The sequence below is a fragment of the Pseudophryne corroboree genome, chromosome 6 (genome assembly GCF_028390025.1).
Source record: "Pseudophryne corroboree isolate aPseCor3 chromosome 6, aPseCor3.hap2, whole genome shotgun sequence".
NCBI classification, from domain to species: Eukaryota; Metazoa; Chordata; class Amphibia; order Anura; family Myobatrachidae; genus Pseudophryne; species Pseudophryne corroboree.
Window position 1 is genome coordinate 71471368 of NC_086449.1, and position 26646 is coordinate 71498013.

A 26646-nucleotide genomic window follows, 5' to 3' on the forward strand; every position below is an offset into this window, starting at 1 on the left:
GACCACAATATAGTCACATTCAATATCCGTTTTCATAAACAGCCCTATACTGGCTCAACTAGGACTCTAAACTTTAGCAAAGCGAATTTTGAAAAGATGAGGGTATTTTTCAGGGATATTGAATGGGAAGGTTTGTTTTTAGGAAAAAATACTACGGAGAAATGGGAGGTACTAAAATTCCTAGAGCAGCAAAAAAAGGAGTAAAAATCATAAACCGATGTGGCTTAACAAAAAGATAAAGGAACTTATGGGCAAGAAAAGGCGAGCATTTAAAAAATACAAATCTGACGGGGAAGCAGAGTCATTTCAGCACTATAAGGAATGTAACAAAATATGCAAAAAGGAAATAAGAGCGGCTAAAATAGAAACTGAAAAACTAGTAGCAAAGGAAAGCAAAGCGAATCCCAAAAAATTCTTTAAATACATTAATAGCAAGAGATTAAAGAAGGAGAGTATAGGCCCTTTAAAAGACAAGTTGGGAGTCTTAAGCAAAAATTATAATGACATAGCGGACACACTAAATGAGTTTTTTTTCAACAGTATTTACTAGAGAGAACCCAATTCAGGGACTAACACATAATCTCAATAATGAGAATATCCCACTGATAGGTACTTATTTAAGCGAGGAAGTAGTCTGTGACCGATTAAAACATTTAAAGATTAATAAGTCACTAGGTCCCGATGGTATTATTCACCCAAGGGTTCTAATGGAGCTTCACTCTGAACTTGCAAAACCGCTATTTTTGATCTTTAAGGATTCAGTAATATCAGGTATGGTTCCCAAAGACTGGCGTATAGCGGAAGTAGTGCCTATATTAAAAAAGGGAAGTAAAGCTGAACCAGGTAATTATAGACCAGTTAGTCTTACATCTATAGTGGGGAAAGTATTGGAAGGTATTCTAAGAGATAGTATTCAGAAGTTCCTTGAAGTCAATAAGGTCATTAAAAGGAATCAACATGGGTTTATGCAGGACAGATCCTGTCAAACCAACTTACTTGGCTTTTATGAAACAGTAAGCGCAAAACTAGATCAGGGTAAAGAGGTGGATGTAATCTTTTTAGATTTTGCCAAAGGATTCGACACTGTACCACACATGAGACTTATCTACAAGCTACAAGAATCAGGGCTAGGAAGCACAATATGCACTTGGGTCAAAAACTGGTTAGATAATAGGGAGCAGCGCGTTGTGGTTAATGGATCTTTTTCAACTTGGACTGAAGTGCTAAGTGGTGTGCTGCAAGGCTCAGTATTAGGACCGCTATTGTTCAATATTTTCAATAACGACCTAACAGCAGGTCTAGAGAGCATGGTGTCAATTTTTGCATATGATACCAAATTGTGTAAAGTTATTAATGCGGAGGGGGATGCTGAGTCACTTCAGAACGACTTAGTTAAATTAGAAGCTTGGGCAGCGAAATGGAGAATGCGCTTCAATACAGACAAGTGTAAGGTAATGCACTGTGGTAACAAGAACAAAAATAACACCTGCCTACTAAATGGGGTAAAATTAGGGGATTCTGTACTGGAAAAGGACTTAGGTGACCTCATAGATAGCAAACTAAGCAGTACTACCCAAAGTAGGACTGCAGCAAAGAAGGCTAATAAGATATTAGCATGCATAAAACGGGGAATTGATGCTAGGGGCGAGAGTATTATACTCCCGTTATATAAATCATTTGTGAGGCCACACCTTGAATACTGTGTACAATTCTGGGCACCTTACTACAAAAAGGATATCCTGGAGCTAGAAAAGGTTCAAAGGCAGGGCGACCAAACTAATTAAGGGTATGGAGACGCTGGAATACGAGGAAAGGCTTGCAAGACTAGGCATGTTTACACTGGCAAAGAGATTAAGAGGGGACATGATCAACATTTACAAATATATAAGGGGACAATATAAAGATCTTGCGCAGGACCTGTTTTTGGTTAGATCAACACAGGGAACTCGTGGACACTCGCTCAGGTTAGAGGAGATTCCGCACAATACAGCGTAAAGGCTTTTTTACGGTAAGGACGATACGTGTTTGGAATTCCCTGCCTGAGGGAGTTGTAATGGCCGACTCAGTCAACACCTTTAAGAATGGGTTAGATAAATTCCTAATGGACAAGGATATCCAGGGTTACGGGGCATAGTCACGCACTATGGTTATTATAAAAAAGAGGGGTAAAACGTAACGGCAGTCATCAACTTCAGTCAAAATTTTATACAAAATAATCGTGCATAGGAGACCACAAATAGGTTGAACTCGATGGACAATTGTCATTTTTTTCAACCTTAGATACTATGTTACTATGTAACCCAGCGCCCAATCACCGGTTCTGAAACACTAAAGAATGCCCCAGACCTGCAGCGCTTTATATTAATAAATATATATATATATATTGCACCAATATGCTGCCCCCACCCCCACCCCCCTCCGTTTTGCATCCTGATACTTATTCAGAAGTGTGAGGAAGGACCAGCGTTCCTGCAGCCTGTGTAGAGGAAAATGGCGCTGAGCTGTGAGGAACGAAGCCCCGTCCCCGTAATGGCGCGCTTCAGTCCCGCTCTTTTTAACTATATATTTATACTGGCGGGGGTTAGGACAGTGCCTAGGCACTTATGTCCTCCCTTGCCAGTTTTATTTTGAGGCTTTTCTGCTGCCCAGGGTGCACCCTTGCTGTGCGGTACCTCAGAAATGCCGTCACTGAAGTCTTCTTGATCTTCTTCTGCTCACCGGTCTTCTGACTTCTGGCTCTGTAAGGGGGGTAACAGCCGGCTCTGGGAACGAGCATCTAGGCGTACCTAGCGATCAAACCCTCAGGAGCTAATGGTGTCCTGTAGCCAGAAGCAGAGCCTTTGAACTCACTGGAAGTAGGTCATACTTCTCTCCCCTTAGTCCCACGAAGTAGGGAGACTGTTGCCAGCAGTTCTCCCTGAAAATAAAAAAACCTAACATAAGTCTTTTCAGAGAAACTCAGTAGAGCTCCTCAGAGTGCATCCAGTCTGCCTGGGCACAATTCTAAAACTGGAGTCTGGAGGAGGGGCATAGAGGGAGTAGCCAGTTCACACCCTTTCAAAGTCTTGCCATGTCTCCTGCGGATCCTGTCTATACCCCCATGGTTCTAATGGTGTTCCCAGCATCCTCTAGGACGTATGAGAAATATAGTAAAGTGAACATCAACAAAGGAAGAACAAAGTTGTGTTTCCTTTGCCGGCCTGGTAGACAGGTCCCTAAGGTGATAATTGTCCATGCGAGGACAGAACAAGATAAGAGAGCTCCTCCACCGGTGCCCAGGATGTAAATGACAACCGTACAAGGATAGACCCTGTCAGCAGGCCCCGCCCACCTGTTTCACCAGCATTACATTGCCATGGCAATGACCCAATAAGGTCTTGATATCACATACTGGTATTTGCCGCGTGGAGAATGATATACTCTGCTGCTAGTGCTTGCATACAGTGCAAGCACTAGCACACATACAGTGCATCACTCCCACACAATCCCCCAACAGAAAGCCGCCTGCCTCCCCCTCTTTCCTGCTGCACCTTATCTTCCCTCTTCCTCCCTTCCTGCTGCGGCCGCTAGTGGTCAGCAGACCCCCTTAGCTGTCTCCGGCACTATCTTTGGCCTCCTTTGCCCCTAGTACAGACACACAGAACAAAGAGCCCCCCCCCCCCCCCCACACACACACACACTAGTGATGAGTGGGTTCGGTTCCTCGGAAACCGAGCCCCCCCGAACTTCACCCATTTTACACGGGTCCGAGGCATACTCGGATTCTCCCGTATGGCTCGGTTAACCCGAGCGCGCCCGAACGTCATCATCCCGCGGTCGGATTCTCGCGAGATTCGTGTTCTATATAAGGAGCCACGCGTCGCCGACATTTTTATTCGTGCATTGGAAATGTTAGGGAGAGGACGTGGCTGGCGTCCTCTCCGTTTATTAATGTAGCTGCAAATATTTGTGCTTATTGCTTAATTGTGGGGACTGGGGAGCAGCTGTATTATATAGGAGGAGTACAGCGCAGAGTTTTGCTGATCAGTGACCACCAGTTTTATCCGTTCTCTGCCTGAAAAATGCTCCATATCTGTGCTCAGTGTGCTGCATATATCTGTGCTCACACTGCTTTATTGTGGGGACTGGGGACCAGCAGTATTATATAGGAGGAGTACAGTGCAGAGTTTTGCTGACCAGTGACCACCAGTATTGTACGTTTTCTGCCTGAAAAACGCTCCATATCTGTGCTCAGTGTGCTGCATATATCTGTGCTCACACTGCTTTATTGTGGGGACTGGGGACCAGCAGTATTATATAGGAGGAGTACAGTGCAGAGTTTTGCTGACCAGTGACCACCAGTATTATACGTTCTCTGCCTGAAAAACGCTCCATATCTGTGCTCAGTGTGCTGCATATATCTGTGCTCACACTGCTTTATTGTGGGGACTGGGGACCACCAGTATATTATATAGGAGGAGTACAGTGCAGAGTTTTGCTGACCAGTGACCACCAGTATTATACGTTCTCTGCCTGAAAAACACTCCATATCTGTGCTCAGTGTGCTGCGTATATCTGTGCTCACACTGCTTTATTGTGGGGACTGGGGACCAGCAGTATTATATAGGAGGAGTACAGTGCAGAGTTTTGCTGACAGTGACCACCAGTATATATAGCAGTACGGTACGGAAGGTCACTGCTCTACCTACCTCTGTGTCGTCAAGTATACTATCCATCTAGATTCTATACCTGTGGTGCATTTTAGTTTTGCAGTTTGCTGACAGTGACCACCAGTATATATAGCAGTACGGTACGGAAGGCCACTGCTCTACCTACCTCTGTGTCGTCAAGTATACTATCCATCCATGCCTGTGGTGCATTTAAGTTGTGCGCAGTATATATAGTAGTAGGCCATTGCTATTGATACTGGCATATAATTCCGCCACATTAAAAATGGAGAACAAAAATGTGGAGGTTAAAATAGGGAAAGATCAAGATCCATTTCCACCTCGTGCTGAAGCTGCTGCCACTAGTCATGGCCGAGACGATGAAATGCCATCAACGTCGTCTGCCAAGGCCGATGCCCAATGTCATAGTAGAGAGCATGTAAAATCCAAAAAACAAAAGTTCAGTAAAATGACCCAAAAATCAAAATTGAAAGCGTCTGATGAGAAGCGTAAACTTGCCAATATGCCATTTACGACACGGAGTGACAAGGAACGGCTGAGGCCCTGGCCTATGTTCATGGCTAGTGGTTCAGAATCGCATGAGGATGGAAGCACTCATCCTCTCGCTAGAAAAAAAAGACTTAAGCTGGCAAAAGCACAGCAAAGAACTGTGCGTTCTTCTAAATCACAAATCCCCAAGGAGAGTCCAATTGTGTCGGTTGCGATGCCTGACCTTCCCAACACTGGACGGGAAGAGCTTGCGCCTTCCATCATTTGCACGCCCCCTGCAAGTGCTGGAAGGAGCACCCGCAGTCCAGTTCCTGATAGTCAAATTGAAGATGTCACTGTTGAAGTACACCAGGATGAGGATATGGGTGTTGCTGGCGCTGGGGAGGAAATTGACAAGGAGGATTCTGATTGTGAGGTGGTTTGTTTAAGTCAGGCACCCGGGGAGACACCTGTTGTCCGTGGGAGGAATATGGCCATTGACATGCCTGGTCAAAAAAATACAAAAAAAAAACCTCTTCGGTGTGGAATTATTTCAACACAAATGCGGACAACAGGTGTCAAGCCGTGTGTTGCCTTTGTCAAGCTGTAATAAGTAGGGGTAAGGACGTTAACCACCTAGGAACATCCTCCCTTATACGTCACCTGGACCGCATTCATCAGAAGTCAGTGACAAGTTCAAAAACTTTGGATGACAGCGGAAGCAGTCCAATGACCATTAAATCCCTTTTTCTTGTAACCAAGCTCCTGCAAACCACACCACCAACTCCCTCAGTGTCAATTTCCACCTTAGACAGGAAATCCAATAGTCCTGCAGGCCATGTCACTGGCAAGTCTGACGAGTCCTCTCCTGCCTGGGATTCCTCCGATGCATCCTTGAGTGTAACGCCTACTGCTGCTGTTGCTGCTGGGAGTCGATCGTCATCCCAGAGGGTAAGTCTGAAGACCACTTGTATTACTTCCAGTAAGCAATTGACTGTCCAACAGTCCTTTGCGAGGAAGATGAAATATCACAGCAGTCATCCTGCTGCAAAGCGGATAACTCGGGTCTGGTCAGCCTGGGTAGTGAGAAACGTGTGGCCGGTATCCACCGTTAATTCACAGGCAACTAGAGACTTAATTGAGGGGGTGTCGTACGGTATGCCGGCGCTCGGGCTCCCGGCACCCGGCATACCGGCGCCGGGAGCCCGACCGCCGGCATACCGACAGTGTGGCGAGCGCAAAGGAGCCCCTTGCGGGCTCGCTGCGCTCACCACGCTGCGAGCACGGTGGCGCGCTACGCGCGCCACACTACTTTATTCTCCCTCCAGGGGGGTCGTGGACCCCCACGAGGGAGAATAGTTGTCGGTATGCCGGGTGTCGGGATTCCTGCGCCGGTATACTGTGAGCTGGGATCCCGACATTCGGCATACAGAAGACCACCCGATTGAGGTACTGTGTTCCCGGTACCAAATACCATCTAGGTTCCATTTCTCTAGGCAGGCGATACCGAAATTGTACACAGAAGTCAGAAAAAGAGTCACCAGTGTCCTAAAAAATACAGTTGTACCCAATGTCCACTTAACCACAGACATGTGGACAAGTGGAGCAGGGCAGACTCAGGACTATATGACTGTGACAGCCCACTGGGTAGATGTATTGCCTCCCGCAGCAAGAACAGCAGTGGCGGCACCAGTAGCAGCATCTCGCAAACGCCAACTCGTTCCTAGGCAGGCTACGCTTTGTATCACCACTTTCCATAAGAGGCACACAGCTGACAACCTCTTACGGAAACTGAGGAACATCATCGCAGAATGGCTTACCCCAATTGGACTCTCCTGGGGATTTGTGACATCGGACAACGCCAGCAATATTGTGTGTGCATTACATCTGGGCAAATTCCAGCATGTCCCATGTTTTGCACATACATTGAATTTGGTGGTGCAGAATTATTTAAAAAACGACAGGGGCATGCAAGAGATGCTGTCGGTGGCCCGAAGAATTGCGGGCCACTTTCGGCATTCAGCCACTGCGTGCTGAAGACTGGAGCACCAGCAAACAGTCCTGAACCTGCCCTGCCATCATCTGAAGCTAGAGGTGGTAACGAGGTGGAATTCAACCCTCTATATGCTTCAGAGGATGGAGGAGCAGCAAAAGGCCATTCAAGCCTATACATCTGCCCACGATATAGGCAAAGGAGGGGGAATGCACCTGACTCAAGCGCAGTGGAGAATGATTTCAACGTTGTGCAAGGTTCTGCAACCCTTTGAACTTGCCACACGTGAAGTCAGTTCAGACACTGCCAGCCTGAGTCAGGTCATTCCCCTCCTCAGGCTTTTGCAGAAGAAGCTGGAGACATTGAAGGAGGAGCTAAAACAGAGCGATTCCGCTAGGCATGTGGGACTTGTGGATGGAGTCCTTAATTCGCTTAACCAGGATTCACGGGTGGTCAATCTGTTGAAATCAGAGCACTACATTTTGGCCACCGTGCTCGATCCTAGATTTAAAACCTACGTTGTATCTCTCTTTCCGGCAGACACAAGTCTGCAGAGGTTCAAAGACCTGCTGGTGAGAAAATTGTCAAGTCAAGCGGAACGTGACCCGTCAACAGCTCCTCCTTCACATTCTCCCGCAACTGGGCTAAGAATTCTGAGCCCACCCGCAGGCGGTGATGCAGAGCAGTCTGGAGCGAGTGCTGACATCTGGTCCGGACTGAAGGACCTGCCAACGATTACTGACATGACGTCTACTGTCACTGCATATGATTCTGTCACCATTGAAAGAATGGTGGAGGATTATATGAGTGACCGCATCCAAGTAGGCACGTCAGACAGTCCGTACGTATACTGGCAGGAAAAAGAGGCAATTTGGAGGCCCTTGCACAAACTGGCTTTATTCTACCTAAGTTGCCCTCCCTCCAGTGTGTACTCCGAAAGAGTGTTTAGTGCAGCCGCTCACCTTGTCAGCAATCGGCGTACGAGGTTACTTCCAGAAAATGTGGAGAAGATGATGTTCATCAAAATGAATTATAATCAATTCCTCCGTGGAGACATTCACCAGCAATTGCCTCCAGAAAGTACACAGGGATCTGAGATGGTGGATTCCAGTGGGGACGAATTAATAATCTGTGAGGAGGGGGGTGTACACAGTGAAAGGGGTGAGGAATCGGAGGATGATGATGAGGTGGACATCTTGCCTCTAGAGCCAGTTTGTGCAAGGAGAGATTGATTGCTTCTTTTTTGGTGGGGGCCCAAACCAACCAGTCATTTCAGTCACAGTCGTGTGGCAGACCCTGTCGCTGAAATGATGGGTTCGTTAAAGTGTGCATGTCCTGTTTATACAACATAAGGGTGGGTGGGAGGGCCCAAGGACAATTCCATCTTGCACCTCTTTTTTCTTTAATTTTTCTTTGCATCATGTGCTGTTTGGGGACTATTTTTTTAAGTGCAATCCTGTCTGACACTGCAGTGCCACTCCTAGATGGGCCAGGTGTTTGTGTCGGCCACTTGGGTCGCTTAGCTTAGTCACACAGCGACCTTGGTGCACCTCTTTTTTTCTTTGCATCATGTGCTGTTTGGGGACTATTTTTTTTGAAGTGCCATCCTGCCTGACACTGCAGTGCCACTCCTAGATGGGCCAGGTGTTTGTGTCGGCCACTTGTGTCGCTTAGCTTAGCCATCCAGCGACCTCGGTGCAAATTTTAGGACTAAAAATAATATTGTGAGGTGTTCAGAATAGACTGAAAATGAGTGTAAATTATGGTTATTGAGGTTAATAATACTATGGGATCAAAATTACCCCCAAATTCTATGATTTAAGCTGTTTTTGAGGGGTTTTTTTTGTAAAAAAACACACACGAATCCAAAACACACCCGAAGCCGACAAAAAATTTTCAGGGAGGTTTTGGCAAAACGCGTCCGAATCCAAAACACGGCCGCGGAACCGAATCCAAAACCAAAACACAAAACCCGAAAAATTTCCGGTGCACATCTCTAACACACACACACACACACACACACACACACACACACACACACACACACACACACACTATCTCCACTGTTATAGCAATCCCTTCATCACACACTCTCCCCCCCCCCCCTATTTTACTCTGATCTCATCAAACACTAAGCGCACCACCCTCACACAGATTCTACCCCCAAACTCCCCCTCTACTTTCCTCATACAGATCCCCACACACGGGCACGGCTCTCCCCAGATCTGCTCCACCTCTCTATACTGAGATACCCCCCCCCCCCCTCCCGAGTCCTAACCGCCGGCTTTTGCTTCCACCGCAGGGAGGATCACCTGCTGAGCCCGATGAATAGACTAAGATCAGTGGGGTGCCTCCATACTGGGGACATAACGGGAGCAGCGAGCGTCGCTCTGCCCACACCACCAATGGCTCAGCAAGTATCTGCCACATGCTCCCTCTGGCAAAACCATAGTATGGGGCACGTACTGCAGGCAATGTGACCCTGACACTGGAGCAATGGTGTCTGTGCCCCTTTAGCACCGGTGCCTAGCAGCAACCGACTCCGCTGTCTCCTGTGCTTCACCACTGGCTGCGGCATTAAAATAATTTTGTAGTTGCCACTGCCTAAAGAGTCACAGCTGCTACTGCGTTCACCTCTGAAATCAGGCCCAGTGTTACCCATCTGCCCCTCCCCTTTACATTCTCACGAGCAGGGCCCTCTTCCCTCATGTGCTTTTCCTTTCCTCACTTTTACCATCATCTCCTCCCTACTGCCAGCTCCAGCATCTAACCCTTGGGTACTGCCGCCCACTGCCTTATTTGGGCATTATAACTACTAATGCAGCATTTATAAACCATGTACTTGTCATGCAATGTTCTGTACTGTAAGTCACCTTTTACGGTTTCTGTTTATGCACTTTGTAAGGTGCTGCTTAACCCCTTGTGGTGCTATATTTATTATTATTATTATTATTATTTATTATTATGTTACCCAGGTGTTAGTTCATATGATTATTAGAAAGTGGCAGAAGTTGCATCGTTAGAAGGACGATGGTAAATGTAGGTATTATACAATTAGGCACTAGATAATGAAAGACTATATTACCCGGGTGTTACTACACTTGGACAGGCTGACCATACTACCCCTTTAAAATAAGAATTTACTCACCGGTAATTCTATTTCTCGTAGTCCGTAGTGGATGCTGGGGACTCCGTAAGGACCATGGGGAATAGACGGGCTCCGCAGGAGACTGGGCACTCTATAAGAAAGATTTGGTACTATCTGGTGTGCACTGGCTCCTCCCTCTATGCCCCTCCTCCAGACCTCAGATAGGATACTGTGCCCGGAAGAGCTGACACAATAAGGAAGGATTTTGAATCCTGGGTAAGACTCATACCAGCCACACCAATCACACCGTATAACTCGTGATATTATACCCAGTTAACAGTATGAAATATAACTGAGCCTCTCAACAGATGGCTCAACAATAACCCTTTAGTTAGGCAATAACTATATACAAGTATTGCAGACAATCCGCACTTGGGATGGGCGCCCAGCATCCACTACGGACTACGAGAAATAGAATTACCGGTGAGTAAATTCTTATTTTCTCTGACGTCCTAGTGGATGCTGGGGACTCCGTAAGGACCATGGGGATTATACCAAAGCTCCCAAACGGGCGGGAGAGTGCGGATGACTCTGCAGCACCGAATGAGAGAACTCAAGGTCCTCCTCAGCCAGGGTATCAAATTTGTAGAATTTAGCAAACGTGTTTGCCCCTGACCAAGTTGCAGCTCGGCAAAGTTGTAAAGCCGAGACCCCTCGGGCAGCCGCCCAAGATGAGCCCACCTTCCTCGTGGAATGGGCTTTCACTGATTTAGGATGCGGCAATCCAGCCGCAGAATGCGCCAGCTGAATTGTGCTACAAATCCAGCGAGCAATAGTCTGCTTAGAAGCAGGAGCACCTATTTTGTTGGGTGCATACAGGATAAAAAGCGAGTCAGTTTTCCTGACTCCAGCCGTCCTGGAAACATAAATTTTCAAGGCCCTGACTACGTCCAGTAACTTGGAATCCTCCAAGTCCCTAGTAGCCGCAGGCACCACAATAGGTTGGTTCAAGTGAAAAGCTGATACCACCTTAGGGAGAAACTGGGGACGAGTCCTCAATTCTGCCCTATCCATATGGAAAATCAGATAAGGGCTTTTACATGACAAAGCCGCCAATTCTGACACACGCCTGGCCGAAGCCAAGGCCAATAACATGACCACTTTCCACGTGAGATATTTCAGATCCACAGTTTTAAGTGGTTCAAACCAATGTGATTTTAGGAAACTCAACACCACATTGAGATCCCAAGGTGCCAAAGGAGGCACAAAAGGGGGCTGAATATGAAGCACTCCCTTTACAAAAGTCTGAACTTCAGGCAGTGAAGCCAGTTCTTTCTGGAAGAAAATCGACAGAGCCGAAATCTGGACCTTAATGGAACCCAATTTTAGGCCCATAGTCACTCCCGACTGTAGGAAGTGCAGAAAACGACCCAGCTGAAATTCCTCTGTAGGGGCCTTCCTGGCCTCACACCACGCAACATATTTTCGCCAAATGCGGTGATAATGGTTTGCGGTTACTTCTTTCCTGGCTTTTATCAGCGTAGGAATGACTTCCTCCGGAATGCCCTTTTACTTTAGGATCCGTAATTCAACCACCATGCCGTCAAACGCAGCCGCGGTAAGTCTTGGAACAGACAGGGCCCCTGCTGTAGCAGATCCTGTCTGAGCGGTAGAGGCCATGGGTCCTCTGATAACATTTCTTGAAGTTCTGGGTACCAAGCTCTTCTTGGCCAATCCGGAACCACGAGTATCGTTCTTACTCCTCGCTTTCTTATTATTCTCAGTACCTTTGGTATGAGAGGCAGCGGAGGGAACACATAAACCGACTGGTACACCCACGGTGTCACTAGAGCGTCCACAGCTATCGCCTGAGGGTCCCTTGACCTGGCGCAATATCTCTTTAGCTTTTTGTTGAGGCGGGACGCCATCATGTCCACCTGTGGCCTTTCCCAACGGTTTACCAACAGTAGGAAGACTTCTGGGTGAAGTCCCCACTCTCCCGGGTGTAGGTCGTGTCTGCTGAGGAAGTCTGCTTCCCAGTTGTCCACTCCCGGAATGAACACTGCTGACAGTGCTAGTACGTGATTTTCCGCCCATCGGAGAATCCTTGTGGCTTCTGCCATCACCATCCTGCTTCTTGTGCCGCCCTGTCGGTTTACATGGGCGACTGCCGTGATGTTGTCTGATTGGATCAGAACCGGCTGGTTTTGAAGCAGGGGCCTTGCCTGACTTAGGGCATTGTAAATGGCCCTCAGTTCCAGAATATTTATGTGTAGGGACGACTCCTGAATTGACCAAAGTCCCTGGAAATTTCTTCCCTGTGTGACTGCGCCCCAGCCTCGAAGGCTGGCATCCGTGGTCACCAGGACCCAGTCCTGTATGCCAAATCTGCGGCCCTCTAGAAGATGAGCACTCTGCAGCCACCACAGTAGAGACACCCTGGTCCTTGGAGACAGGGTTATCAGTTGATGCATCTGAAGATGCGATCCCGACCACTTGTCCAAGAGGTCCCACTGGAAGGTCCTTGCATGGAACCTGCCGAATGGAATTGCTTCGTATGAAGCCACCATTTTTCCCAGGACTCGTGTGCAGTGATGCACCGATACCCGTTTTGGTTTTAGGAGGTCTCTGACTAGAGATGACCGCTCCTTGGCTTTTTCCTGCGGGAGAAACACTTTTTTCTGTTCTGTGTCCAGAATCATCCCCAGGAACAGTAAGCGTGTGGAAGGAACCAGTTGTGACTTTGGAATGTTTAGAATCCAGCCATGCTGTTGTAGCACTTCCCGAGATAGTGCTACTCCGACCAGTAACTGCTCCCTGGACCTCGCCTTTATTAGGAGATCGTCCAAGTACGGGATAATTAAAACTCCCTTTTTTCGAAGGAGTTTCATCATTTCTGCCATTACCTTGGTAAACACCCTCGTGCCGTGGACAGTCCAAACGGTAGTGTCTGGAATTGGTAATGGCAATACTGTACCACAAATCTGAGGTACTCCTGGTGAGGAAGGTAAATTGGGACATGCAGGTAAGCATCCTTGATGTCCAGGGATACCATGTAATCCCCCTCGTCCAGGCTTGCAATAACCGCCCTGAGCGATTCCATCTTGAACTTGAATCTTTTTGTGTATGTGTTCAAGGATTTCAAATTTAAAATGGGTCTCACCGAACCGTCCGGTTTCGGTACCACAAACAGTGTGGAATAGTAACCCCGTCCTTGTTGAAGTAGGGGTACCTTGACTATCACCTGCTGGGAATACAGCTTGTGAATTGCCTCTAGTACAGCCTCCCTGCCCGAGGGAGTTGTTGGTAAGGCTGATTTCAGGAAACGGCGGGGGGGAGGCGCCTCGAATTCCAGCTTGTACCCCTGAGATACTACTTGAAGGATCCAGGGATCCACCCGTGAGCGAACCCACTGATCGCTGAAATTTTTGAGGCGGCCCCCCACCGTACCTGGCTCCGCCTGTGGAGCCCCACCATCATGCGGCGGATTTGGAAGAAGCGGGGGGAGGACTTTTGTTCCTGGGAACCTGCTGCGTGTTGCAGCTTTTTTCCCCTTCCTCTGCCTCTAGACAGAAAGGATCCGCCTTTTCCCCGCCTGTTTTTCTGGGGTCGAAAGGACTGTACCTGATAATACGGCGCTTTCTTAGGCTGTGAGGGGACATGGGGCAAAAATGCTGACTTCCCAGCTGTTGCTGTGGAAACAAGGTCTGAGAGACCATCCCCGAATAACTCCTCACCCTTATAAGGCAAAACTTCCATGTGCCTTTTAGAATCTGCATCCCCTGTCCACTGCCGAGTCCATAAGCCTCTCCTAGCAGAAATGGACAATGCACTTATTCTAGATGCCAGCCGGCAGATCTCCCTCTGTGCATCTCTCATGTACAAGACTGAGTCTTTTATATGCTCTACGGTTAGCAATATAGTGTCCCTGTCTAGGGTGTCAATATTTTCCGACAGGGAATCTGACCAAGCAGCAGCAGCACTGCACATCCACGCTGAAGCAATAGCTAGTCTCAGTATAACACCAGTGTGTGTATATATAGACTTTAGGATAGCCTCCTGCTTTCTATCAGCAGGTTCCTTTAGGGCGGCCGTATCCGGAGACGGTAGTGCCACCTTTTTAGACAAACGTGTGAGCGCTTTATCCACCCTAGGGGGAGTTTCCCAACGTGACCTATCCTCTGGCGAGAAAGGGAACGCCATTAGTAATTTTTTTGAAATCACCAATTTTTTATCGGGGAAAGCCCACGCTTCTTCACACACTTCATTTAATTCTTCAGATGGGGGAAAAACTATTGGTAGTTTTTTCTCCCCAAACATAATACCCTTTTTTGAGGTACCTGGGTTTATATCAGAAATGTGTAATACCTCTTTCATTGCCTCAATCATGCAACGAATGGCCCTAGTGGACATTAAATTTGACTCATCGTCGTCGACACTGGTATCCGTATCCGTGTCGACATCTGTGTCTGCCATCTGAGGTAGTGGGCGTTTCAGAGCCCCTGATGGCCTTTGAATTGCCTGGGCAGGCACGAGCTGAGAAGCCGGCTGTCCCACATTTGGCATGTCGTCAAATTTTTTATGTAAGGAGTCGACACTTGCACGTAATTCCTTCCATAAGTCCATCCACTCAGGTGTCTGCCCCGCAGGGGGTGACATCACATTTATAGGCATCTGCTCCGCCTCCACATAAGCCTCCTCATCAAACATGTCGACACAGCCGTACCGACACACCGCACACACACACAGGGAATGCTCTTAAAGGAGACAGGACCCCACAAAAGCCCTTTGGGGATACAGAGAGAGAGTATGCCAGCACACACCAGAGCGCTATATAATGCAGGGACTAACTGAATTATGTCCCCTATAGCTGCTATAATATTTACCTCGCCTCAATTTAGTGCCCCCCCCCCCCCCCCTCTCTTTTTTACTCTTTTCTGTAGTGTAGACTGCAGGGGAGAGTCAGGGAGCTTCCTTCCAGCGGAACTGTGAGGGAGAAATGGCGCCAGTGTGCTGAGGGAGATGGCTCCGCCCCTTTTTCGGCGGACTTTTCTCCCGCTTTTTTCTGTATTCTGGCAGGGGTAATTACCACATATATAGCCTCTGGGGCTATATATTGTGGTTATTTTGCCAGCCAAGGTGATTTTATTGCTGCTCAGGGCGCCCCCCCCAGCGCCCTGCACCCTCAGTGACCGGAGTGTGAAGTGTGTATGAGGAGCAATGGCGCACAGCTGCAGTGCTGTGCGCTACCTTGGTGAAGACTGAAGTCTTCTGCCGCCGATTTTCCGGACCATCTTCTTGCTTCTGGCTCTGTAAGGGGGACGGCGGCGCGGCTCCGGGAACGAACACCAAGGACGGGTCCTGCGGTCGATCCCTCTGGAGCTAATGGTGTCCAGTAGCCTAAGAAGCCCAAGCTAGCTGCAAGCAGGTAGGTTCGCTTCTTCTCCCCTTAGTCCCTCGTTGCAGTGAGCCTGTTGCCAGCAGGTCTCACTGTAAAATAAAAAAACCTAACATATACTTTCTTTCTAGGAGCTCAGGAGAGCCCCTAGTGTGCATCCAGCTTGGCCGGGCACAGAAATCTAACTGAGGTCTGGAGGAGGGGCATAGAGGGAGGAGCCAGTGCACACCAGATAGTACCAAATCTTTCTTATAGAGTGCCCAGTCTCCTGCGGAGCCCGTCTATTCCCCATGGTCCTTACGGAGTCCCCAGCATCCACTAGGACGTCGGAGAAAATGGGACACATGGATTACACAGGTTCTGTGGCTGATTAAAACCAGGTGAAATGCAGGCTTGATGCCAGCCAGCCACGGAACCTGTGTAATTCATGAGTGTCCCGGTTTAAAGGGATAGTATGGTCAGCCTACACTGGAGTATTATAAGGTGTAGATGTGAGTACCGTACTGTATTAGTGTGTACTGTAGGCGTACTCTGTATAGGTAAGTTCTAGCATAGGTATGTATTAGACAGATAAATGTTCAGATATGCAAGTCAGTACTAGTATAGGTATATTCTGTAAAGGTAATAGCACAGCACATGCATGTACCATACATATATGTACAAGGGGAGGCAAGCCATATCCTGGCGGTCGGAATCCCGGTGTTCTGCACACCGGCGCCGGGAGACGACAACTAGTCTACCTCTTGGTGTTCTGAGCACTGGTATATCGTAGTATACCCATGTACAAGTGTATTAGTGCATTTAAGTATTGTATTATACAGGTAAGTGCAGTGTATGGAAGGTAATATAGGGGTATATTATGCAGGTATTAGTACAGGTGAGTACTATGAGGTGTGTGTGTGTGTGTGTGTGTGTGTGTGTGTGTGTGTGTGTGTGTGTGTGTGTATGTATGTATGTGTAATATATATATATATATATATATATATATATATATGTATATATATATATATGTATATATATAGATATATGGGTCGCACTCACGTTTAGATCATAGTCCATCCGCTGGGGTGTCATCCAAAGAGGTTCTCACGAACATCCAATTGTATATAGCAAAAAAATGGAGCACTCACCAGTCTCAATATTAAATATGCACCAGATTTATTATGTTGACAGCATCATTCAGCTGTACCTCACAGCCCATACGATAACAAATGTACCTTCCAGCATACACGGTATCTCAAACGTTTTCGGTCCTTGCAGACCATCATCAGGAGATTTTCAATAATAATCACAGAAAGCTGTCTTAACCATTCAACAATCCATCAGCTGCATGAGGGGTGTGTGTGTGTGTGTGTGTGTGTGTGTGTGTGTGTGTGTGTGTGTGTGTGTGTGTGTGTGTGTGTGTATGTATGTATATATATATATATGTGAGTATATATATATATATATATATATATATATATATATATATATATGTGTGTGTGTGTATGTGTATATATATATATATATATATATATATATATATATATATATATATATATATATATATACATAATGTAGAAGTGACATTACAGGTATGTATTATACAGGTAAGTGCAGTGTATGGATGAAAATATATGGGTATATCATACGGGTGTTAGTACAGGTCAGTACTATGAAGTGTCGGTACATGTGTAGGTGCCAGTGACGTGCTGTAAGGTAAGTGGCTGAGGATAGGTACATACCATAGGAGTGACAGTACAGGTATGCATTATAGAGTTAAGTGTAGTGTATGGAAGGTAATATAGGGGTATATTATACAGGTATTACTACAAGTCAGTACTATGAAGTGTCAGTACATATATAGGTATATACTGTAGGAGTGACAGTACAGGTATGTATTATAAAGGTAAGTGCAGTGTATGGAAGGTAATACAGGGGTATATTATACAGGTATTACTACTACAGGTCAGTACATATATAGGTATATACTGTAGGAGTGACAGTACAGGTATGTATTATAAAGGTAAGTGAGAGGCTAGGTGAATGCGCATACCTTTTTTGCCCTTCTCTGTCCTTAGTACCAGGCAGTCCCAACCAGTCACCAAATTACACAATCAGTTCATTGTACGACAGTGTGACACAGGACAAACTCAAGGTGAAAGCGTCAGAAAGCTGAGGAATTGGTGCAGGGACAGAGGCAGCCAGGTAAGAGCTCAGTGTATACTGGGCAGGGACCCCTGTCAGTCAGTAGCTCTGCGAGGGGGCTGCATACGTGAAGCGTATAATATAGAGCAAAGTGCTTGGAAGTGTGTGTGTGTGTGTGTGTGTGTGTGTGTGTGTGTGTGTATGGATAGAACATTGTGCATAGAGGAATGTCCTTAAAGTATTAGAGAGTGGTAATGGCAGAATCCAGGGCTTGTAAAATAGCAATAAAGGAGTGTGTAGAAAAATGCTAAAATGAGGACCAATGTCTCTGAGTGCGTAGTGATAGAATGCTGAGTATGTGGAGGGGAGCAGTGATGGAATGCTGTGTACAGTACATAGGGGTGCAGTGATAGAATGCTGGGTATGTAGGGGAGCAATGATAGAATGCTGGGTATATAGGGGAGCAGTGATAGAATGCTGTGTACATTCAGGTGCAGTAATAGAATGTTGGGTATTTCGGGCAGCAGTGATGGAATGCTGGGTATGTAGGGGAGCAGTGATAGAATGTTGGGTATTTCGGGAAGCAGTGATAGAATGCTGGGTATGTAGGGGAGCAGTGATAGAATGTTGGGTATTTCGGGAAGCAGTGATAGAATGCTGGGTATATAGGGGAGCCCGGAGCAGTGATAGAATGTTGGGTATTTCGGGAAGCAGTGATAGAATGCTGGGTATACAGGGGTGCAGTGAAGAAATGCTGAGTGTGGAGGGGAGCAGTGATGGAATGCTAAAGATGTAGGGGGAACAGTCACAGAATTCTGAGTGTGTGGAGGGGAGCAGTGAATAGAATGCTGGGTATGTAAGGGAGCAGTGAATAGAATGCTGGGTATGTAGGGGAGCAGTGAATATAATGTTGGGTATATTGGGGAGCAGTGATAGAATGTTGGGTGAATGTTGGGTATATTGGGGAGCAGTGGTAGAATGTTGGGTGTGCAGGGGTGCAGTGATAATGGTGTGTATGTAGGGGTGCAGTGATGGAATGTGGAGTACGTAGGGGTGCAGTGATGGAATATGGAGTACGTAGGGGTGCAGTGATGGAATGTGGGGTACGTAGAGGTGCAGTGATGGAATGCAGGGTACAGTGATGGAATGTGGAGTACAGTGATGGAGTGTGGGGTACGAAGGGGTGCGGTTATGGAATGTGGGGTACGTAGGGGTGCAGTGATGGAATGTGGGGTACGTAGAGGTGCAGTGATGGAATGCAGGGTACAGTGATGGAATGTGGAGTACAGTGATGGAGTGTGGGGTACGAAGGGGTGCGGTTATGGAATGTGGGGTACGTAGGGGTGCAGTGATGGAATGTGGGGTACGTAGGGGTGCAGTGATGGAATGCGGGGTACGTGGGGTGCAGTGATGGAATGCGGGGTACAGTGATGGAATGTGGAGTACAGTGTGGGGTACGTAGGGGGTGCAGTGATGGAATGTGGGGTACGTAGGGGGTGCAGTGATGGAATGCGGGGTACGTAGGGGTGCAGTGATGGAATGCGGGATACAGTGATGGAATGTGGAGTGCAGTGTGGGGTACGAAGGGGTGCAGTTATGGAATGTGGGGTACATAGGGGTGCAGTGATGGAATGTGAAGTACGTAGGACAGCAGTGATAGAATGCTGAGTGTGTAGGGAAGCAGAGATAGAATAATGGGTGTGTAAGAAAGCAGTGGTAGAATGTGGAGTCTGCAAGGGAGTAGTGATAGAATAATGGGTGTGTAGGGGAGGAGTGACCGAATGCTGAGTGTGTAAGAAAGCAGTGGTAGAATGAGTACACAGGGAGAAGTGATAGAATGTTGGGTGTGTAGGGGGGCAGTGAAATAATGTTGGGTGTGTGGGGGTGTATGTAAGCAGTGGTAGAATGTGGAGTCTGCAAGGGAGCGGTGATAGAATGGCGAGTACATAGGGGAGCAGTGACAGAATGCGGAGTGTGTAGGGGAGCAGTGGTAGAATGCTGAGTGTAAGGAAGCAGTGGTAGACCGTGGATCAGTGGTAGAATACTGGGAGTGTAGGGGAGCAGTGGTAGAATGTGGAGTCTGCAAGGGAGCGGTGATAGAATGCCGAGTACATAGGGGAGCAGTGACAGAATGCGGAGTGTGTAGGGGAGCAATGGTAGAATGCTGAGTGTAAGGAAGCAGTGGTAGACCGTGGATCAGTGGTAGAATACTGGGAGTGTAGGGGAGCAGTGGTAGAATGCTGAGTGTAAGGAAGCAGTGGTAGAATACTGGGAGTGTAGGGGAGCAGTGGTAGAATGCTGAGTGTAAGGAAGCAGTGGTAGAATACTGGGAGTGTAGGGGAGCAGTGGTAGAATGCTGAGTGTAAGGAAGCAGTGGTAGATCAGTGGTAGAATACTGGGAGTGTAGGGGAGCAGTGGTAGAATGCTGAGTGTAAGGAAGCAGTGGTGGATCAGTGGCAGAATACTGGGAGTGTAGGGGAGCAGTGGTAGAATGATGAGAATGCATGTAACCAATAATAGAGGGGCTGATTCTGTGTTTGTAGAAAAACAAAGAACAAGTTACATCTGCAGGGATTTAGTATGATTTACCGGTGGACGGGATGCCGGCTTTCAAAATCACGACAGTGACATCCCACCGGCCAGAATGCCAGCAGTAGGGCAAGCGCAAAGAGTCCCCTTGCGGGCCCACTGCGCTCCCCACGCTGCGGGCTCGGTGGCTCGCTGCGCTCGCCAAAGGATCTCCACCCACTATATGGGTGTCGTGGACACCCACGAGTGGGAATAGTCCTGTTGCTCCAGGATTCTGGCTGGTGGCATTGTCTGTTGTCAAGATTCCGGCATCTGTATCCTGACAGCCGACAAATTAAACACATCCTATCTGCAGGTGGAGCAGTGTAACATGTGCAGAGAGTTAGATTTGGGTGGGTGTGTAGAATTCAAATCTTAATTGCAGTATAAAAATAAAGCTGTGTGGGCTACATGTAAAGACAGACTGTATTTATTGTGTATGGATAAAAAGAAAAATATATTTGCACCTCCTTGCATTGTAACATGATTTAATAATAAAAATAATAAATTATTATTATTAAAAAAAAAATTTTTAATATAGCGCTCTTTATCCAACAGAACTCAAGGCATTAGTAGTATACTAATAATGCTTGACACACCACTCACACCGCAAGCCAATTATTTTGGATTTTCTGTGCATAATACAGCCTGATAAACCCCATAGATTGCAGACTGTACTCATTTTTTATACCATTTCATTTTCTTTGTATATAGTATGCTATACCTCTTTAGGTTTTTTTCAAAGTAATGATGTGTTGCTTTGCACAAAAATGCATACATATGTGAAGTATATCCACATGTACTATTTTACCTGACGCTGCATACTCTGTGACGTGGTCTCCCACCAGGGTTAATAACCACCAGTCCAATTCAAGAGTGACTATATCTTTTTTCTTTTTATCACTTACTATTTTCCGTAGACTCTCATTCACGATCCAGGGTGCACTTTGCCATTAAGTGACATTTTGCCTACCCCGCCTAACGTGGAAAGCAGATCTACATGGTCTTATCTTTCTAAATCCTTACTCTACCATCTGTATATAGGTGCACTCTCATTGGTAGATAGCCTCTCTACTATCACACCACGCTGCTAATGCCCGATCTCGTCTGATCTTGGAAGCGAAACAGCGTTGGGCCGGGTCAGTACTTTGAGAGGAGACTCCTTGGGAATACCCGGTGTTGTAGAGTAGGGACTATTCCCCTTCCTCAGAAGGGTGGACACCAACAGCAGTATCACCACTATTTGTTCCTTCAAAACTTTCTTCTCTTCTTTCTGCGTTCAGGGTACATTAATACAGATATCTCCAATTCTGAGTAACATGGTATAATAGGTGAATAATAAATTGCTTAGAATCAACCTGATTTCAGTGGTTCTCTAACACACATTATTTGACCTCCTACAGTCAGTAACCTCCTTGGCCGGTCTCATTAATACAGATTATCTGTACTGGTCAGGAGAAACGGGTGTTAGACTATTAGGTGTCTGCAGCCTTTCTAATCCTTCTCATGTGATTAACAGACCAGAACATTTTTACATTTTCTCATGTCTTTATTATGTTTACATTTTTTCTTTGGATCGTAGAGGGGTATTCTGTTTTTAACTCTTAAACAATAAATATAAATTTTAATAACTTTCAGTAATTAAGTGAGCAATATTTTCTTCTTTCCTAAGAGTGCGCCCACACAAGAGCTTTCTTTCTCTCCCTTTGCCAGTACTTGTACTTTTTAGCTCTGGGCGCACCACCAATAGGGACATAATTAGAAAGGTTTAAATTTCCTTTCTAGTAATATAATTGTCCAATTTTTGGTTTCATATAATCTTTGCAATTTATACATACCGGTGCACGGTCGCTCTTCTTGTTTCACGGAGTAACCATCCAAGGCCACCATCTGAGGTGCACTGTGTAGGTTGCAGGGTGTGCAATCAGTGGAGGTACACATTACAGGAATCAGGGACGTGCGGTGAGCTAAATAGCTCAGGAGGCACTGGCTAGAACCAGAGCCAGATTTTCATGCAATTTTTGAGCCAAAGCATACATCTGGGCATTATACACAGGTACAGCAGTATAAACTCCTGGAAATTTGGTGAGATTTGATCAGATGTTCGGAAACGTTAAACAGGTGAGGCATTATGTTGAGGGTTAGTAGTGATGTTCTCAGCTGGAGGGGTAAGCCTGGTCCTGGAGTTGTCATTGCAGAGGTGTGGAGAGGCCACATAATGACTCTGAGCTTTGTGATTGTAGCCCAGTCCTTCTGTAGTAATGTTGGTCTGTTTGCCTTCGGTGTAACGCAGGTATAACGCTATTATTGATCTTAAGCTGCCACTTTATAACTAGCCATTGCATATACTAGGCACCAGAGGTGTAGCTAGGCGCCATGGTGCCCGGAGCAAGGGTATGTTTTGGCTCCCCCTGCCCTGTAATGAATTGGGGGCTTAGCCAACATGTGGCAGTATGTTGCATTTAAAAGAGAATATTTAAAAATCCTAAATTGGTGACAGGGCCAGTCAGGAGCTGGCTGGGCCGGGTGCCATCTGACCCCACCCCCCAGGCCAGTGCAATTTAAGTGTTCCAGGGCCATTATTCCATTGCATTCCCTGTGAAAAGCTTGGCCACTTGCTCGAGTCTGCCCCCCATGCTTAAAGTTGCCAGCCAGCCTCTGGGTCCGGTTCTAGACCTTGTGGAGCTCAGGGCAAAAGTTTTTCCTTTTGGTTCCCTCAATGTTTAAAATAGGGTCAGTGCGTGCCGAAGGCTTGCAACAACAATATAGGGGCATGGCTTCATTGGGAAAGTGTGTGGCCACAGAATAGTACCAATTCACATTACACCGCAATGTAGTGTCCGTTATTCACATTACAGAGAAGTACCCCTTATTATACACGTTATGCCACACTGTAGAGTAGCGCGCCCTCTAAATTTTTCGGTGCCCGGAGCCACCCTCGCTACACCCCTGCTAGGCCCTGTGCGTCCTAACCTATACTGAATAAATAGGACTACTGAAACGTGTGTCCATCCAGATTATAACCCTCACACAACAACTCTCCACCTCCAGCAAAAGGTGTTAATCAAATCCAACAAATGTAGTGGCTGCCGAGTCTGTAGTTACGACACTGCAGCTGTGAATGTATACACTATGGAACTGCTAATCTTAGCAAGTGAAGCTGCCACCCAAGCAAGATGATAGACGTCTACCGGAGCCATTGCAAATCATTAGCAACGGTGTACACAGACGCAGCCTACTGTATCCGCAATTACAAGGAACATCGACTGCTAGGGTTGCCTTATGGCCACGCAGATTAGATGCCGTAGTAGCGACGGAGGTACCATGTTTTTGTACATACATGATCACAGCTGATGAGATATACAGCCATGACACACCTGTGCTTTTCTGCCACTCCCCGTTACCTCCCCCAAACAGTCCAATCAGTGCAAAAGTGATCACAACGGCACCTTGGCAGGTATGCAGTGCGATTGTGGCACAGGCTGACGATAATTGCGCCATTGTGTGAACATCTGCATTGCGTACAAACATGAATTAGGTCCAAAGTGTGTGGAGGGAGCAGTGAGGGAATGCTGGGTGTGTGGAGGGAGCAGTGAGGGAATGCTGGGTGTGTGGAGGGAGCAGTGAGGGAATGCTGGGTGTGTGGAGGGAGCAGTGAGGGAATGCTGTGTGTGGAGGGAGCAGTGAGGGAATGCGGGGTGTGTGGAGGTAGTAGTGAGGGAATGCTGGGTGTGGAGGTAGCAGTGAGGGAATGCGGGGTGTGTGGAGGTAGTAGTGAGGAAAGGCTGGGTGTGCGGAATGGAGCGGTGAGGGGATGATGGGTGTGCGGAGTGGAGCGGGGAGGGGATGCTGGGTGTGCGGAGTGGAGCGGGGAGGGGATGCTGGGTGTGCGGAGTGGAGCGGGGAGGGGGATGCTGGGTGTGCGAAGTGGAGCGGGGAGGGGATGCTGGGTGTGCGGAGTGGAGCGGGGAGGGGATGCTGGGTGTGCGGAGTGGATCGGGGAGGGGATGCTGGGTGTGCAGAGTGGGGAGGGGATGCTGGGTGTGCGGAGTGGAGCGGGAAGGGGATGGTGGGTGTGCGGAGCGGGGAGGGGATGGTGGGTGCGGGGAGGGGATGGTGGGTGTGTGGGGAGGAGGGAATGATGGGTGAGGGGAGGGAATGCTGGGTGTGCACTCGCAGGGAGAGAATGGTGGGTGTGCGGAGTGGAGCGGGGAGGGAATGCTGGGTGTGCGGGGAGGGGAGGGAATGCTGGGTGAGGGGAGGGAATGCTGAGTGCGGAGTGGGGCGGGAATGCTGGGTGTGCGGAGCGGGGCGGGAATGCTGGGTGTGGGGTGGGGAGGGAAAGCTGGGTGTGGGGAGGGGATGGTGGGTGTGCGGAGTGGAGCGGGGCGGGAATGCTGGGTGTGCGGAGTGGAGCGGGAATGTTGGGAGCGGGGAGGGAATGCTGGGTGTGCGGAGTGGAGCGGGGAAGGAATGCTGGGTGTGAGGAGTGGAGCGGGGAGGGAATGCTGGGTGTGAGGAGTGGAGCGGGGCGGGAATGCTGGGTGTGGGGAGGAGAGGGAATGCTGGGTGTGGGGAGGGGAGGGAATGCTGGGTGTGCGGAGTGGAGCGGGGAGGGAATGCTGGGTGTGAGGAGTGGAGCGGGGAGGGAATGCTGGGAGTGGAGCGGGGCGGGAATGCTGGGTGTGGGGAGGAGAGGGAATGCTGGGTGTGCGGAGTGGGGAGGGGAGGGAATGCTGGGTGTGCGGAGTGGAGCGGGCGGGAATGCTGGGTGTGCGGAGTGGAGCGGGGAGGGAATGCTGAGTGTGAGGAGTGGAGCGGGGAGGGAATGCTGGGTGTGACGAGTGGAGTGGGGAGGGAATGCTGAGTGTGAGGAGTGGAGCGGGGAGGGAATGCTGGGTGTGAGGGGTGGAGCGGGGAGGGAATGCTGGGTGTGAGGAGTGGAGCGGGGAGGGAATGCTGGGTGTGAGGAGTGGAGCGGGGAGGGAATGCTGAGTGTGAGGAGTGGAGCGGGGAGGGAATGCTGAGTGTGCGGAGTGGAGCGGGGACGGAATGCTGAGTGTGAGGAGCGGGGAGGGAATGCTGGGTGTATGTAGGTGACAAGTGATAATGCAGAATATGTAAAGAAGCAGTGGTAGGATGCAGAACATGTATGGGGAAAGCAGTGAAAGATGAATGAGTAAGAAGTGGGCAGTTATAAAAAGATTGGAGTGTGATGGGGATGCGCAGTTACCTGGAAGCGTGCACAGGAGGGGGAGTGTGATGGGGATGTGCGGTTACTTGGAAGCGTGCACAGGAGGGGGAGTGTGATGGGGATGCGCAGTTACCTGGAACCCTGCACAGGAGGGGGAGTGTGATGAGGATGCGCAGTTACTTGGAAGCGTGCACAGGAGGGGGAGTGTGATGGGGATGCGCAGTTACTTGGAGCGTGCACAGGGGGGTGAGTGTGATGGGGATGCGCAGTTACTTGGAGCGTGCACAGGAGGGGGAGTGTGATGGGGATGCGCAGTTACTTGGAAGTGTGCACAGGAGGGGGGAGTGTGATGGGGATGCGCAGTTATTTGGAACCGTGCACAGGAGGGTGAGTGTGATGGGGATGTACGGTTACTTAGAAGTGTGCACAGGAGAGTGAGTGTGATGGGGATGTGCGGTTACTTGGAAGCGTGCACAGGAGCGTGAGTGTGATGGGGATGCGCAGTTACTTGGAAGCGTGCACAGGAGGGTGAGTGTGATGGGGATACGCAGTTACTTGGAAGCGTGCACAGGAGGGTGAGTGTGATGGGGATGCGCAGTTACTTGGAAGTGTGCACAGGAGGGTGAGCGATGGGGATGCGGTTTCTTGGAGCATGCACAGGAGGGTGAGTGTGATGGGGATGTGCGATTACTTGGAACCGTGCACAGGAGGGTGAGTGTGATGGGGATGTGCGATTACTTGGAAGCGTGCACAGGAGGGGGAGTGTGATGGAGATGAGCGGTTACTTGGAAGCGTGCACAGGAGGGGGAGTGTGATGGGGATGCGCAGTTTCTTGGAGCGTGCAGAGGAGGGAGAGTGTGATGGGGATGCGCAGTTTCTTGGAGCGTGCACAGGAGGGGGAGTGTGATGGGGATGAGCGGTTACTTGGAAGCGTGCACAGGAGGGGGAGTGTGATGGGGATGAGCGGTTACTTGAAAGCGTGCACAGGAGGGGGGATTGTGATGGGGATGCACAGTTTCTTGGAGCGTGCAGAGGAGGGGGGAGTGTGATGGAGATGCGCAGTTTCTTGGAGCGTGCACAGGAGGGGGAGTGTGATGGGGATGAGCGGTTACTTGGAAGCGTGCACAGGAGGGGGAGTGTGAT

At 48.4% G+C, this 26646-nt stretch overlaps 1 protein-coding gene and 1 pseudogene across 3 annotated transcripts in view; both read left to right on the forward strand.

The window, feature by feature from the left end:
- The window catches only part of MISP3 (MISP family member 3), a 106961-nt gene that overhangs the window by 45755 nt on the left and 34560 nt on the right, over window positions 1-26646 (forward strand). The window lies entirely within an intron of this gene.
- On the forward strand, window positions 21379-21497 carry LOC134938938 (5S ribosomal RNA; annotated as a pseudogene).